Source organism: Chiloscyllium plagiosum, chromosome 12 (assembly GCF_004010195.1).
Source record: "Chiloscyllium plagiosum isolate BGI_BamShark_2017 chromosome 12, ASM401019v2, whole genome shotgun sequence".
In the NCBI taxonomy this organism is placed as follows: domain Eukaryota; kingdom Metazoa; phylum Chordata; class Chondrichthyes; order Orectolobiformes; family Hemiscylliidae; genus Chiloscyllium; species Chiloscyllium plagiosum.
The window spans coordinates 78,779,307-78,795,955 of record NC_057721.1 but is presented as its reverse complement, the minus strand read 5'-3'; the positions used below and the strand labels follow the sequence as shown (position 1 = coordinate 78,795,955).

At 42.3% G+C, this 16,649-nt stretch overlaps 1 protein-coding gene across 3 annotated transcripts in view; it reads right to left on the bottom strand.

Annotated features, from left to right (window-relative positions):
• LOC122555427 (SAM domain-containing protein SAMSN-1-like) overlaps positions 1-16,649 on the bottom strand; it is a 158,897-nt gene that overhangs the window by 102,104 nt on the left and 40,144 nt on the right. The window lies entirely within an intron of this gene.

The following is a 16,649-nucleotide window of genomic DNA, read 5'->3' as shown; positions in this document are numbered from 1 at the left end:
GTGAAGCAAGGATATTAAGGAATATGGTCCAAAGGCAGGTACATGGAGTTAGGTCACAGATCAGCCGTGATCTCACTGAATGCAGGACCAGGCTCAGGAGGCTGAATGGCCTACTCCTGTTTCAACGTTCCCTGATGCCCGCAATCCAAACCGGTCTTGCGGCATCCGAGGAGCAGGAGAGTCGACAGATCAGGATGAAGGGCTTATGCCCGAAATTGTGCTTTTCCCATCCCCACCCCTTTTCGACTCCGACTCTCCAGAATTGGCAGTTCTATTTCAATCCAATCCATCCACCTTCTACATATCCATTAGTCCAAAGCTCCCCTTGTTTCTTGTAACAATTGCTCTCATTATTGACCTTCCTGGTACCGGAAACACTTCTCAATTCTTAACCTATTAAGAATCTTCATAGTTTTTGATCCCCCACCCCCCACAACAAATTGCACTTCATTGGCCTAAGCTGACAGTTATTGTTGGCAAAGCACCAAAATGGATTTACTTCTTCCAACAAAACCTTGGGATTTTTAAATCCTAACTTCACCTCAGCTCCTAGAGTGTCAGGTTAGTCTCAGCACTGAAATTTCCAAGGCCTACTCTCTCTCTCTCTCTCTGAGCCTATGGTGGGTTTGGAAAATGGTCTGCAGTTAGAGCAATTAGACCCAAGTCTGGATAGAACCAAACTTTTGTGGCAAGATCCCTTTTTTATTCCCCTTTTTTTAGTGAGGAATAATACCAAAGTTTGCAAGTGAGATCAAATTAGAGGGATAACAAAGTTTGGGATAGAATCCCGATGAGGATAGAAAGTTTCACAGAATCAGATTCACACATGACAGAAGAAGTCTGTAGAGGGTGGTACGTGTAAGGAATGAGCTGCCAGAGGAAGCGGTGGAGATTACAACATTTAAAAGGCGTTTGGATGGGTACATGAACAGGAATGCAAAAGTGGGGACTGCAGATGCTGGAAATCGGAGTTGAAAATGTGATGCTGGAAAAACACAGCAGGTCAGGCAGCATCCGAGGAGCAGGAGAATCGACATTTCGGGCAAAAGGCATCAGGAGTGGGGCTGTGAGCCGAGGGGGTGGAGAGATAAATGGGAGGGTAGAGGTGGGGTTGGGGGAAGGTAGCCCTTCATCAGGATGACTCCTAAATGTCAACAATCCTTCGATAAGTACATGGATGATGATGGGAATGTGTAGGGGGACGAGCTGAGAATAGTTCACAGGTTGGCGCAACATCGAGGGCCGAAGGGCCTGTTCTGCGCTGTATTGTTCTATGTTCTATGTTCGAATTGTCATGTTTGTCAGAAGCGACTTAGATATATGAAAACTATTAGAGAAAAGAGAAGACTCATAAAATTGGAATGAATAGCTCCAATCAATGGGTTAACATTGACCGAGGCAGCATTAGCTAATTGGTCTGTGATGTGATTTAGGAGAAAGTGAGGACTGCAGATGCTTATGCCCGAAACGGCGATTCTCCTGCTCCTTGGATGCTGCCTGACCTGCTGCGCTTTTCCAGCAACACATTTTCAGCTGTGATGTGATTTGTGTTGTCTTATGATTCCATACAGCTGACTGCCAGGCATATTGTTAAGTGATCGAGTCATTCAGCACAGAAACAGACCATTTAGTCCAACGAGTTGACACCGACCATGTTCCCAAACTAAACTAATCCCGCCTGCCTCCATGCTCTGACACCCTACAATAGTCTTCTCTTACCCTCCACCCCAACTTCATGTCACCCCATGCCCACTACCACCACTACCATGTAAAGACAAAACAGGATTTAAATGGTACACTCTTCCATGCAGAAACTACAGCCCCGGGTGAAAGAGCGCTTTTACATTCCAGCCACTTGATCTTGACCCAGGGAGCACTTCCTCACATTGTGAATGGTGGAAATCTGGAACTCTCCTCCCACAAAAACCTGCTGTGGTTTGAGATCAACTGAGAATTTTTATTACATTGGTAGGTTTTTTTTGTCAGGCTCAGGGTGTCGAGGGATATGAAATCAAGATGGGTAACTGGAGTTGAGAAACATATTACCCTGAGGTTAATTCTTTGATGGAACATGTTTGAACAGCTGAATTCCTGTGTTCCCTGACATCACGTTCCATGACCTCAAAAACTGTTCTACAAATAGTTAATAACTTTCAAAACTCCAGTTGTATTGTTGGGAACAAAGCAGCCGATTTGCACACACTTATGTCAAAAAACACTTAGCTCATGACCAGATAAATTGTTTTTAACGATGTTTGTTTGAGGGATAAATATTGGCCGGCTCACTAGAGAGAAATCCCCGACTCTCCTTCAAAACAGGACTTTTTACATCCGTCAAGACGGAAGGCCTTCGATTTCATGTCTCATCTGAGAAGTGGCACCTTGGGTGTGCCAGCCATAATTTTTTGCAAAGTCATGTGACACCAGGTTATAGTCCAACAGGTTTAATTAAAATCACAAGCGCTGCTCCGAAAGCTTACAAATTTAAGTAAACTTCTGACTTTGTCCACCCCAGTCCAACACCGGCACCTCCACATCATGATTTTTGTGCTTAAGAGCCGGGAATTAAGTGCCCAGTATCTGTCTCAGGGGCAACGTGGAGTCACAGGTAGACAGGATAGCGAAGAAAGCATTTGCAACACTTTCCTTTGCTGGTCACGGCATTGAGTATAGGGGTTGGGAGGTCATTGAGTATAGGGGTTGGGAGGTCATGTTGCAGCTGTACAGGATATTGGTTCGGCCACTTTTGGAATACAGGTTGTTCTGCTATAACACATGTATCATCAACGCAAATTCACTGTAACGCAATTGATGGATTGGGGACATTGTTTCTACAGCATAAACGTTTAAAATGTGTTGATTGTAATGCGATTACATCGATTGCACTTCAAGCGCTGTTTAGATTAGATTAGATTAGATTACTTACAGTGTGGAAACAGGCCCTTCAGCCCAACAAGTTCACACCGACCCGCCAAAGCACAACCCACCCAGACCCATTCTCCTACATTTACCCCTGCACCTAACACTACGGGCAATTTAGCATGGCCAATTCACCTAACCTGCACATTTTTGGACTGTGGGAGGAAACTGGAGCACCCAGAGGAAACTCACGCAGACACGGGGAGAATGTGCAAACTCCACACAGTCAGTCACCTGAGGCGGAAATTGCACCCGGGTCTCTGGTGCTGTGAGGCAGCAGTGCTAACCACTGTGCCACCGTGCTGCCCAAACTGTGCCACCGTGCGATTTTCTATCAGACGGGGTTGTACAAGAATGCAACCATCACGTTATGGAAGAACTGACGGTATTGCTTTCAAGTCGGCTCTTCTTGCTATCAGAAAGATGCTGTGAAACTTGAAATAGTTCAGAAAAGATTTACAAGGATGTTGCCAGGGTTGGAGGGTTTGAGCTATAGGGAGAGACTGATCAGGCTGGGGTTGATTTTGCTGGAGTGTTGGAGGCTGAGGGGTGACCTCATAGAAGTTTATAAAATAATAAGGGGTATGAATAGGATAAATTAGCAAGGTCTTTTATCCCAGGGTCCAGAACTAGAGGGCATAGGTTTCGGGTGAGAGGGGAAAGATATAAAAGGGACCTAAAGGGCTTTCACGCAGAGGGTGGTGCATGTATGGAATGAGCTGCCAGAGGAAGTGGGGGAGGTTGGTACAAATACAAAATTTAAAAGGCATCTGGATGGGTATATGAACAGTAAGAGTTTGAGGGATATGGGCCAAATGCTGGCAAAGGGAACTAGATTATTTTAGGATATCTGGTCGGCATGGACAAGTTGGACCAAAGGGTTTGTTTCCATGCTGTACAGCTCTACGACTCTATCAGTATTCCCCTCTCAGGTAGGACAGAAAAAGTTTGGTGTATGTGTCAGCTCATTATTGCACCTGGTAATTCGGAATTGGCATTTTCCTACCAGAAGGGTTTGAAAGTAGTTTTGCATTGAATAGCCTGGGGACCAAGGCAATTGCAGCTTTGTGGTTATGTTGCTAAGCTAACAATGCACGGCTCTGAGTCAGAGACATGGAAAATAAGGTGCATTGCCACCATTAGAGCTGTGCATTTAAATTCAATTCCATTCATGAACTGAAACCTGGAACTGAACAAATGCACTGTCATAAAAAGTCATCTGGAATAAGGAGGGAAATCTCACCTGGTCTGGTCTATATGTGACTCCAGACCCGTAGTAACATGGTTGACCCATGACTGCACTCTGAAGTAGCCATGTAAGGCGGTCAGTTGCAGTGAAGGTTATGGTTCACCATCACCACCATAACTGATGTAACCGATGATGCGAATGACATCCGTAAAACAGAAGTTATTAGATGAGAAGAGAAATGTAATGGCAGAGGTCTGAGACACAACACTGGACAGCTGTATGTAAGAGGCTATAATGGGCAGATGGGGACATATGAACAAGAGGCATTTTCATCCCTTGAGCCTGCTCCATTGTCAAATAAAACTGGGACTGATCTGAATTGAAATCTTAAATATGCATCATTCTCCCCTCCCTCATCTCTGATAACCTTCCAACTCCTTTTTTAACAAGAGTCTCGGCCTGAAAAAACTCTTCAATGATTCTCCTGCCCGCACCTTTTCAGGAAGAGTGTCCCAAAGATTCACAACTCCCTGAAAGAGAAACAAAAAATGCCTCAACACTGTTTTAAATGGGTGAGCCTTTCTTGTTAAAGATATCAAAAAAAGAGTGTTTCAGTAGGTCAGGACTGGGAGAGTCTTGTTTCAAGTCAAGGAGCCTCAAAGACAGTGTGTGTGCAGGAACCCAGAGACTCTAGCAATGTCTACATGCGTAGGTATGATGTGGAGGCGCTGGTGCTGGGGTGTACAAAGTTAAAAATCACAAACACCAGGTTATAGTCCAACAAGTTTATTTGGAAGTACAAGCTTTGTCCTTCCCCTTCATCAGGTCTAACAGCTGATATCAACGGCCTTTAAAACCTGTTGGACAAAAACCTGGTGTTGTGTGACTTTTAACTTCATGCATAGGTATAAAGTTAAATCGCAAGATGAAGCAGCCTTTTCCAAGTAAATTAAGCATAAATGCCGGTTTTAACAGCAATGTCACTCCTGTGAAGGTATTCAGAATTAAATTAAACCAGAGGTGTTTACTCAATACCTTGAGCGTGATCTCTTGTCCACATCAATCAGGGCTGACCTGCATTTCAAACGCATGTCCCTGACTTACACATTCCCTAATACCCTTTCTGAAGATCAGACATCTTAAGGTACAGTACTGCCTCAGTAGATTGACTGGGTGTGTCAGTCTGAGTAATGGGATTTGAGTTCCCAGAGCTGCCTGTGAACCAATAGCTTCTGAGCTAGACAGGAGGTATACCCACTGAGCGAGAAAGATGCCTTTAGCTTTGCAAGACTCAATACCTTCTCCAACAGAGCTTCAACACAAAACAGATGTAAGTGCCACCACCCACACTTCCTATCTGGAGGAAGACTTCTCTACAAGGCTATCCCTTCTCTGAAATTGAAAAGGGAGAAATGGGAATAATATGGCAGGAATAAAGGCATACAAAATGGAAGAAGTGAGAGTGAAGATGGCATTCCTAGACTACATTATATTGATCGCCGAGAAGTATGTGACCTTCTCTCAAGATCACATTGACCCTGCTGAACAATGACTGCGGGATATTGTCTCTGCATGAACAGCTTTGAGGTCAACTAGAACAAAGCACTTGAGCACTAAATCAAACAGAAATGCTGTAATTGAAAATCTCACATTGAAGGAAAGCTCCATCAATTGCAAATCCATAGAAAGAAAGAGTTCTGGAATCTTAAAGGAACATGCTCCTCATGTAAAATTGTTTGATTATGCAGTGGCCTGGTGTGATACTGAAAGCACAGCAACAGCATGAATTCACACAGCTCCTATAATGCTGGAGTAAATCCCCCAGATTGGAGTGTGAATTTTACATCTGGAAGAAAGGATGAGCATTTTAAAATCAATCTGTTAGGGGACTAAGAGTCAACATTGGTCGGTGATCACAGGTGAATGGGATTTGTTAAGTAATCAAAAGGGTAACATAGGGTATAGGGTTCTTGTGTACAGTGGTACTGTCTGTACCTCTGGGCTATGAGACCTCAGTTCAGATTCCACCTACTCCAGAGGTAGATAATGACATTGCTGACCCGGTTGGTTAGGAAAAACATCTACGAGCAACAAAGGGAGCAAATTAAGCAAAGAGTCAGTTGCGGATGTTTCACAAATGTCAAAGTCACAAACAGACTTTGGTCAGTGTGATGCATGGGAACATTTTGAACTGGTAATGATTTTCACCTTGTGTCCCAGCTGCATATTTACCTTTTGGTATTAACTGAGAGACTTGGCTGAAGGACACAGGCTCACAGGTCACAGCAATGGGACAAACGTTCGGAGGTGAAAAGGAAAAGGAAAAGATAAGGCTTGACACCAAGCTTGCATATCCCAGATGTAAAAATAAAGGGGAAACAATATATTAAGGGAGAGAACTTTACTCAGTTCAGCTTTTGAGAGTACATGTTAGAGCAAGTGATGGTGTGTAAGTCTTTATTTTAATATGCAGTAAAGTCATAGAGTCACAGAGGTTTACAAAACAAAAAAAGATCCTTTAGCTCATCAAGTCTGTGCTGGTCAAAGACAACCACCTCACTATTCTAATCCCATTGTCCAGCACTTGGCCCATACCCTTGTATATCTTGGCATTACAGGTGCACATCCAAATACTTCCCAAGTATTATGAGGGTTTCGGCCTCTATTACCCTTACCGGCACTGAGTTACAGCTTCCCACCACCCTCTGGATGAAAACGGTTTCCCTCACATTCTCTCTTAACCTTCTGCCCCTTACTTTAAATCTACATTTCTGGCCATTAATCTCTCTATGAAGGGGAAAGGTTTCTTCCTGTCTAGGAGAAAGTGAGGACTGCAGATGCTGGAGATCAGAGTTGAGAGTGTGGTGCTGGAAAAGCACAGCAGGTCAGGCAGCATCCAAGGAGCAGGAGAATTGACATTTTGGGCATGAGCCCTTCGTCACTCATTCCTGATGAAGGTCTTATGCCCGAAACATCGATGCTTCTGCTCCTCGGATGCTGTCCGACCTGCTGTGCTTTTCCAGCACCACACTCTTTCTTTTGTCTAGCCCATCTATACCCTTTATAATTTTATCCATCTCAATTCTCTCACCTCTGAATCTCCTCTACTCCAAGGCAAAGAACCCCAGCCTATCCAATCTCTCTTCATCACTGCAACACTGCAGCCCAGTCAACATCCTGGGAAATTTCTTCTGCTCCTTCTCCAATCCAATCACATCTCTACAATGTGGATCCCTGAACTGCACACGATACTCTAGCAGCATCCTAACCAATGTTTGAAACAATTCCAGCATAAAATCCCTGCTCTTAAAACTCTGTGCAGAGGTTCATAAAGACAAGTTTCCCATATGGCTTCTGAATCACTTTATCTCCCTGTTCTGCTACACTGAGGGACCAGTGTCAAGATCTCTCTGATCCTTGGTGCTCCCTGGATTCTCCCAGTTTATCGTATGTGCCCTTGATGTGATGGCGCTGCCCAAATCCAGCCGTTCACGGGAAATGTGCTCCACTGATGATTTCCATGGACAGCAAATAGGCCAACTGTGCCTGGTTTATCTTGGACAATTGAGGAGTCGCGGTGGGCAAAAAGAAGCACGGTATGTAACAATTTGTAGGTTAACTGTAAAGATTGTGCTGAAAATCATGCCACACTTTCCCTCAGGTCTTCACAAAATGTACAACATTCCAATTTAACCACCAATGTGATCAATTTTCCAACTGGCTTCAAGTCAGGATAAAAGCAATTCACACCATGTTTTTTCATTATCAGAAAATAATTCTATCTATTGAAACACACTTAACTTCAACAAATCACTGAGAAATGTAAGTGTGATTAATCTACTCCTGTACCCCTTTAAACTGGCACGCGTTACAGAGAGGCAGTTGTATTGTGGCTGTATCATTGGACCCTTGCACTAACAGCTTTGTAACAAACTGTAGGTTAAACAATCAGAAGGCTGTCACTAGGCAGAATTTCCTAAACTCAATAACTCTTGTGCCACTTTGTCACAATGTATTCTCTTCGCTGCTTTGAAACTCCAAACCATTAACGTGAAGGAAGGACAAAGATGGTTGCTCATGACGCAGAGAGCAGGAATTTACTGTTCTGATGATGTATGGAGGAGGAAGGAAGTGTCAGATGATGTTCTTGGAGGAACAGCTGAGAGAACCTTCAAGCCACACAGACCATTAACAAATAAAACCATGTGAGGAAGAGACCACTAAAGCTAATGAAGTCACAAAACTTTGAGCAAGGGGAGGTTATGAGTGCTGGTTCTTCACCAGTGAAGCATCTGTATAATCATAAAACCACCAATAAAGGCCACTTGACCCATCATACCTGTGCTGACTCTGTGGTAGAATAATCCAATTAGACCCACTGCTCTGATCTTTCCCCACATCCCTGCTATCTTTTCATCGAAATCTTTATCCAGTTCCCCTGTTGAAGGCTGTTATTGGACCTGCTCTTTCTGGCAAAGTTCACAATAACTCACTGTGTGGACAACAACATTTTCATCATCCCTTTGCTCCCACTTGCCAATTATCTGATAACGAGCCTTCCTGATAACGAACATTCCTGAAGAAGGGCTTATGCCCAAAACGTCGATTCTCCTGCTCCTTGGATGCTGCCTAACCTGCTGCGCTTTTCCAGCAACACATTTTTCAGCTCTGATCTCCAGCATCTGCAGTCCTCACTTTCTCCTAATTATCTGATACCTTCCACTTCCAGGATATTAACCCCTCTGCCAGTAAACATGTTTGCTCCGATATTCTTCTATCAAATTCCCTTAAAATTTCAGGTGCTTTCTTTATAATGTCACTTCAGCTTGCCCACGCTAAAGAGAATGATCACAACTTCCCCAGTTTACCACTTTCAAATCTGTTTTCTGCTTTACAAGTTTCCTCCTAATGAATACTCATGCAGAAATAATTGTCCTGTGGCGTCATGTCATCAGAAAAGGATGAATGAATCATGTGGAGGGCAAGCAATGATTCAAAGAGCCAATATCCTCAAATAACCCTATCATTTCATGTGGGAGGAGAGAGTTCGGAAAAACTTAAAACTGTTGCCATAGTAATATCATGAGCAAGTAATGAGCTTTTGTATGATTTAAGCTGCGAGTGCTTTGAAAGAAAATGTATCTCAACTCTGGTAGTTTTATGACTGCTCAGCAGTTCCCTCTTCTCCTGATGGTGCTCTTTGGGACAATGAAGTGTTCAACTGCCTGTGGATATGACAGATCAATACATTTCAGACAGGAACATTGGAACGAGAGGAGTCCATTCAGACTCTTCTATCCATTCCACCATTCTGTTAGATCTAAACTGTCCACTCCCTGGTGGACCAATCTGGCCCCTCATGGATTCCCACTGACACTTGAAGCCAGTAATTACACACAGGGAAGTAGATGTTTCTGCCAACAGCTGGTTGTCCAATCACAGGCTCATTCTCTCCACATTTGCTGATGCTAGTTCACTCAGCCCACTTGAGAGCCTATGGTTGTGTTAGATCTCTGGTATCCTGAAGTAGCCCTGTGATGTCACAGGTCTGTACATTACTGAGCATAAATAGTACAGTGTGGGTGGAGCTAACACACACTAGAAAGGACACTCTTGAAGACACACTAGAGAGACACTCACTGTAAGAAGCACAAAGAGCACATGGACATGAACACATGAAAATGATAGAGTAGTCCTTTCTTAATGTAACCAGAATTGATGATTATCATTTATAGCTCTACTTGATGTGAAAATATATAAATAGTGTTACTTAAAAATCTAATCCTGAAGACAATCCATTTCTTTGGCTTCTCCCAAAGCAGGCTGTATCAAACCCAAAGTCTTGGACGGCATTAACCCCACCATAAAATGCAATGGTGTGATACGCCACCTAGAAATGATATCATTGTAACTATCTGCTACACAATGGGCTGCCATCTTTGATATTTGATTTTCCACCTACAGATCCTTTGGAAATCCTTCAGCCATCTTGGAAAAGAGACATTGTTGTTCACCTTAATGAAGGCTCCATATTGGTAGAGGAAAACCAATCTTTACAGCATTCTAAATGGCAGAAATGTACACCAGCTTTCAGTTTTACTGCTACAATCTTTGAAGATTCATCATGAACTCTCATCAACTAAAACTGCAAGAAGACGTGATAATGAGTACAGTGCAAGGAGAAATATTAAATATTAATTATATTCTTCCAAACCAAGAAAATAATCAATAACTTCAACCAAACTATGCAACAAAATTCACTGGCTTTAATCTTTGTACCAGAAAAAAAAAATCTATTTGGAATTGGCATATGTGGAGGGCATAGTTTCAGAGATTCTGAACAGCTTTGGATACCAAATCAAATCAAGAACAATTCACACACCTCTCTACTACATTTGGCAGAGCATCAGATCACGTGTCACACAAACACCAGATTAATGAGGAGCAAATTATATTTTACCTGACAGCTCTTGCTCAATATTTCATTTCCAGGACAAATAGGATACTGGCGGGATCATGTTTCAACAACAGTTATCAACTCTTAGGGGTGTCTGTAGATAATTTCATTAAAGACTGACATGTATTACATGAGCCATGCATCTTTGGAACCCTGTAAAACCACCTCATTTGTGTCAGGATTGGCTTCTTAGAGAAACCAGTTACTGAACTTCAAAGAAAAGAGAATGTAACTTTAGAATAAGCAGTCTAAATAGTGTCTCAAACATTGTTCAAGTAGTATTATATCAACAGAAGTTTTATTTAAAGCAGAATTCTCTACAGAGAGTGAAGACTTCTTAAAACATAGTAAACCATCTGACCAGATGGAAAAAACCTCTCACATGAGCAATGTGCCACATGTAACAACATCAATACAAAATTCTAAGCAATCAGTGTTACAATATCTTTGAACACCCTCATATCATACTCCCCTGCTTTGGAGTACTCCCAACTCTCTGTCAAAAAATGTATTAATGTCTCTCTAACTACCCTATCAAATCCTCTAGCCATCTTCCAAACCTTGACACTCCTCCTTTCATCCCTAACTGCACTTATGTCTATACATACCTAGTCATGCACAACTGCTTCCTAACATCTCTCCTGAATGGGTAGACCCTAATTCTCACACTATGTCCCTAGTTCACCAAACAGTGCGAGTAGTTTCCACTATTGACCTTGTCTTTTCCTCTTAATATCTTGAAGGCTTTGATCAAATCACCCTTAACCTCTTAAATACTACAGAAAACATTTGTAAATTTGTATAAATCTCTCCTCATAACATAACCCCTGAAGTCCAGGAATCATTCTTGTAAACCAACTTTGTACATCCTCCAAGCCGATTATATCCTAAGGTAGCACAGTGGTTAGCACTGCTGCCTCACAGCGCCAGAGACCCGGGTTCATTCCCCCCCCCCCCCCCCCCCCCTCAGGCGACTGACTGTGTGGAACTTGCACATTCTCCCCGTGTCTACATGGGTTTCCTCCGGGTGCTCCAGTTTCCTCCCACAGTCCAAAGATGTGCAGGTCAGATTAATTGGCCATGCTAAATTGCCCGTAGTGTTAGGTGCAGGGGTAAATGTAGGGGAATGGGTGGGTTGCACTTCGGCGGTTCGGTGTGGATTGTTGGGCCGAAGGGCCTGTTTCCACACTGTAAGCAATCTCATCTAATCTAATCTGCTCACAGTACTCCAGGTGTGGTACCTAGACCTGTTCACATTACTCCAGGTGGGGACTAGCTAGGACATTGTATAATTACTGTATAACTTCTGCATCATTGTACAGTCCGTTCTGCTATAGCGTGATAGTTTTGTTCTCATGCAACCCTGTGTTTTACGAAAATCGTGTAATAGCAGCATCATTTAAACTAATGGGGCCAGAATTGTGTTATAAATAATACACATGTTAAAATTTCACGCTTAGGAAACAGTGCCTCCAATTCATCAATTGTGTTATCGTGAATTTGTGTTGATGAAACACACATTATAGCAGAACGGTCTGTACTCCCATTCTCCAGATATAAAGGCCAGCACTCCATTAGCTTTCTGGATTATTTTCTGCAACTGTTTGTGTAATTGTAAAGATCTATGCACCTGAGCCCCTAAATCTATTTGGACAGTGCTGTATTTGACTTTGTACCATTTAGAAAGGACCCTGATTTATCATTTTTCAGTCAAAAATGGATAAGTTCACACCTTCTTACATTGAGCTCTATCTCCCACGGTGATGTCCTTTCATCTAGTCTATCAATATCCCTTTGTAATTCAAAGTTTGGGAGAAGATTTGTAGCTCGGGTGCTCGTTGTTGTGGTTCTGTTGGAACAGAACCACAACATCCCTTTGTAATTTTATGCTGTCATCTGCACTGTCTACAATGCTGCCTTGCTGAACCTCACTAACTCTCTGTCTTTCTCTCTCTCCATCTGTCCATCCTTGTTAAATAATTCATGAAAGCCTACCTCCTTCACCGAGCCATTATGTTGATGACCTGCCCTGATATTATCATTTGGTTTGTGTTATATTGCAGTGTGATATCAACCTCTGGACATTTGTTGGTGATGGAGCAGGTTGCCAACAATTCTCCCTCCTCAGCGACTCTAAGGGGTCATTATTTTTTGGTGGATGATGGACTGTGAATAGATCTTAGAAGAAGAGATATCAAGTTATAGAGTCATGCAGCACGGAGACAGACTCTTCAGTCCAACCAGTCCATCCCAACATAATCCCAAACTAAACTACTACCATCTGCCTGCCCCTGGCCCTTGTCCCTCCAAACCTTTTCTATTCATGTACTTATCCAAGTGCCTTTAAAATGTTGTAATTGTACCGGCATCCACCACTTTCTCAGGAATTTCATTCCACTTGCGAACAACCCTCTGTGTAAAAAAAATTGCCTCTTATGTCTTTTATCAATATCTCTCCTTTCACCCTAAAATGTGCCCCCGAGTCTTGAAATCCCCCATCCCAGGGAAAAGACAACCGCCCTTCAGTCTATCTGTGCCCCTCATTATTTTATGAACTTCCATAAGACCGCCTCTCAACTTTCGACACTCCAGTGAAAAAAAGTCCTAGCTTTTCTCAAACCTTTCATTCCCAGCAACATCCTGGTAAACCTTTTCTGAACCCTCTCCATAATATAATATAATAACTCTCACCATAATAATGTCTAAGGTAGCAAGGTGTGGTTTATTACATCTGAGTAACTTCATGCAGGTTAACTCAAAGACATTAACACCATAACTAAATGGGCAAGATATTTGTGCCTCAAAAGGACATTCCAAATTCCCTTGATGTTTCACGCCCTGGCTGTGTTGTATCTCAGAGTGGGTGGAGTTTCAGCTTAGCTAAATCCTTTCCTATCCATTACCTTAGAAAACACAGTTTGTGCTCAAATTCAGTTTGATTGTGTACCTGTGATTTGAGACATTCTACACTACCAAGCTGCCATATCAAAGCAGGAATCTATTGAGCCTCATCAACTAAGGGTAGAGGAAGGCAAAACAGTGAAAAGACAAATGGAAAGGCTTGTTACCTGAATACACACAGGACACAGTATTCATAATGAGGTGGTTAACTTGGCAGCATGGACAGGAATAAATGAGTTTGATATGATTGCCAACATAGAGATATCGGGTAGAATCTTCCCAGACCTGGAACAATGTGGGTGTTCATGAGAAAACCAAAAAATCACAGGAGGAGCTTTTCAATGTGAAAGCAAAATGTCCCATTTTCCAACCGAGTGTTGAACAATGAAGTGAGATTCTCACCAGAAAGCAGCAAGAAATATATTTGCATGAACAAACATGAAGCCCGGGCTTTGGCATCCAACACGTACCATCCTCACTGCAACCTCATGTCACACCTTCAAACCACTAAAAGCAGTCCGACACTTCCATGCTACACTTTGGCGCGCACTGTCACCTTTCATTGGAATGCTTTGCACACAACGAGAAGCTCCCAACTCATGGGTTCGATCAGTGAGCATACTGTTATAGTGTCCGCATTTGCGATCTCAGTACTCACTGATATCGTGCCTCATGGATGTTCTTAACATCTCTGCCATGCCTTTTTGAATTTTGCTCTCTCGGTCAGAGCCTAAAGGTGCACTGCGTGTTTCTTGCATTTGATGCAGAGACAAATACAGGCAGCATGTAAAAGTAAAAGGGAATGAGGAAAATTGAAATAGGGCATCACGGTGGCTCAGCAGCTAGCACTGCTGCCTCACAGTGCAAGGTTTGATTCCAGCCTCGGGTAACTGTGTGACATTTGCACACGTCTCCCTGTGTCTGTTTGGCTTTCCTCTGGGTGCTCCAGTTTCTTCCCGTGATCCAGAAACATGCAGGTTAGGTGAATTGGCCATGCTATGTTGCTCGTATTGTTCAGGGATATGGAGGTTAGGTGCATTATCAGGGGTAAATATAGGATAATAATGTAGGGGAATAGGTTTGGGTGATTACTCTTCAAAGGCTTGGTGTGGACTTATTGGGCTGAAGGGCCTGTTTCCACACTGTATAGTGCAGTTAGTCTAACATTTGTTATTGAAAAAATGCTGAAATCCATTATCAATATTATGAATTTGAAAGCGTGGACTTAAGAGTACCTTTAAGAATAAGTGAATGCTGTTTGGAACTGAGAGCTTACAAGCCCCTAGATGTCAATCCCCAGTGTGCTAGAAATTTGAAATTATGTAACATTTTGGCTGTGAAATGGATACCTGAGTTGGTTGCTGTTTTGACAACAATTTGAATTTAACTAATCAGTTTAAATTATGCCCCAGGATACTAAAACCCAATCAAGTTTGAATTTATTACTTTGCCAACATCGAACCAATGAGACAACCCAATGTTGGAGATATAAAAATGCAGACATTTTGAAAACTGGAGACAGAGCAACTGCCATCGAGAGAGAGCCAAGAAATTAGGAAACTCTCTCTATCAAAGGTACCTTTTCAGATGAAACTTACTCACAGTAAAAAGAAAGAAGTCAACCCAAAGAGATCTTCAGCCGGAAGAAGACAGGCATCGAAGCTGACAACAGCTGAAGGGTTTTGAAATTATGTTGATGTAATTTAAATAAGTTTTTTATTGAAATAGCATATTGTTATAAACTTGGAGAAAGGTAATAAGCAGTTAAACGAAAAGGACTTAGAGTTGTGAATAGTTATTGTTTAATGTTCACTTTTACAGTTAAAAAAAAAATGATGTCATTTTCTTTAAATAGTGGAATTTGGGAGTTGCACTGTAACTCATATTTTAACAGATTACGAGGCGAGGTGGGTTTTTCTGGGTGAAAGTGAGGACTGCAGATGCTGGAGATCAGAGTCAAAGAGTGTGGTGCTGGAAAAACTCAGTTGGTCAGGCAGCATCCGAGGAGCAGGAGAATCGACACCTCGAGCACAGGTCTTTCATGAGGAAGGGCTTATTGTTTTGCCAACATTGAACCTTCATCAGGAAGCTTTTCTGGGTGTTTAGTTTAATTAACAGAGTGGTTCACCACCATGTCATAACAATCAAGGAGGTGGTAGCTGAACACTTTGTAAATCCTAATGCACCAGGCATCGTCGACATGGTTTTGTGAAATGGAAATTATGTCTGATAAATGTACTCAATTTCTTTGACAACATAACAAATCATTGAAGATGTAACAAGCAGGGTAGATAAAAGGGAGTCTATGGATGTGACGTATTTAAATTTGCAAAAGACATTTGCTGTGGTGCAACCAAAATGGTTATTGCACAAGATATTGGGGATGTTATGTTAGCCTGGATAGAAAACTGTCTAACCAACAGAAGAAAGAGTCGGGATAGATGGATTATTTTCAAGTTTGCAAACTGGAGTGAAGCCACAGAGGTAGGATTAGGGTCAGGGGCCTCAACTCTTCACAACCTTAGATAGAATAGTGAAGAGGGCATTTGGTATGCTTTCTTTTTTTGGTCAGAGTATTGAGTACAGGAGTTGGGAGATCATGTTGTGGCTGTACAGGACATTGGTTAGGACGCTGTTGGAATATTGCGTGCAGTTCTGGTCTCCTTCCTATCAGAAACATATTGCGAAAATTGAAAGGGTTCAGAAAAGATTTACAAGGATGTTGCCAGGGTTGGAGGATTTGAGTTATAGGGAGCTGCCAGAGGATGTGGTGGAGGCTAGTACAATTGCAACATTTGAAAGGCATTTGGATGGGTATATGAATAGGAAGGGTTTGGAGGGATATGGGCCAAGAGCTGGCAGGTGGGACTAGATTGGGTTGGGATATCTGGTCGGCATGGACGGGTTGGGCCAAAGGGTCTGTTTCCATGCTGTACACCTCTATGATTATAACTATAATCTATATTAATGACTTAGATGAGGGGACTAACTATATTGTAAGGTTAGAGTTGTGAAGAGATTACAAAGAAACCACAAAGGGTTATAAATATGTTATTTGGCAAGTGAGGAAAAGTGCGGTTGTCCACTCTGGTACAAAGAAAAGAAATGTAAAATATAATTTAAATAGAAAGAGAGTCTTTAGAATGTGTCTGGCTGTCCTCATACCCAAATCACAAAGTGCTA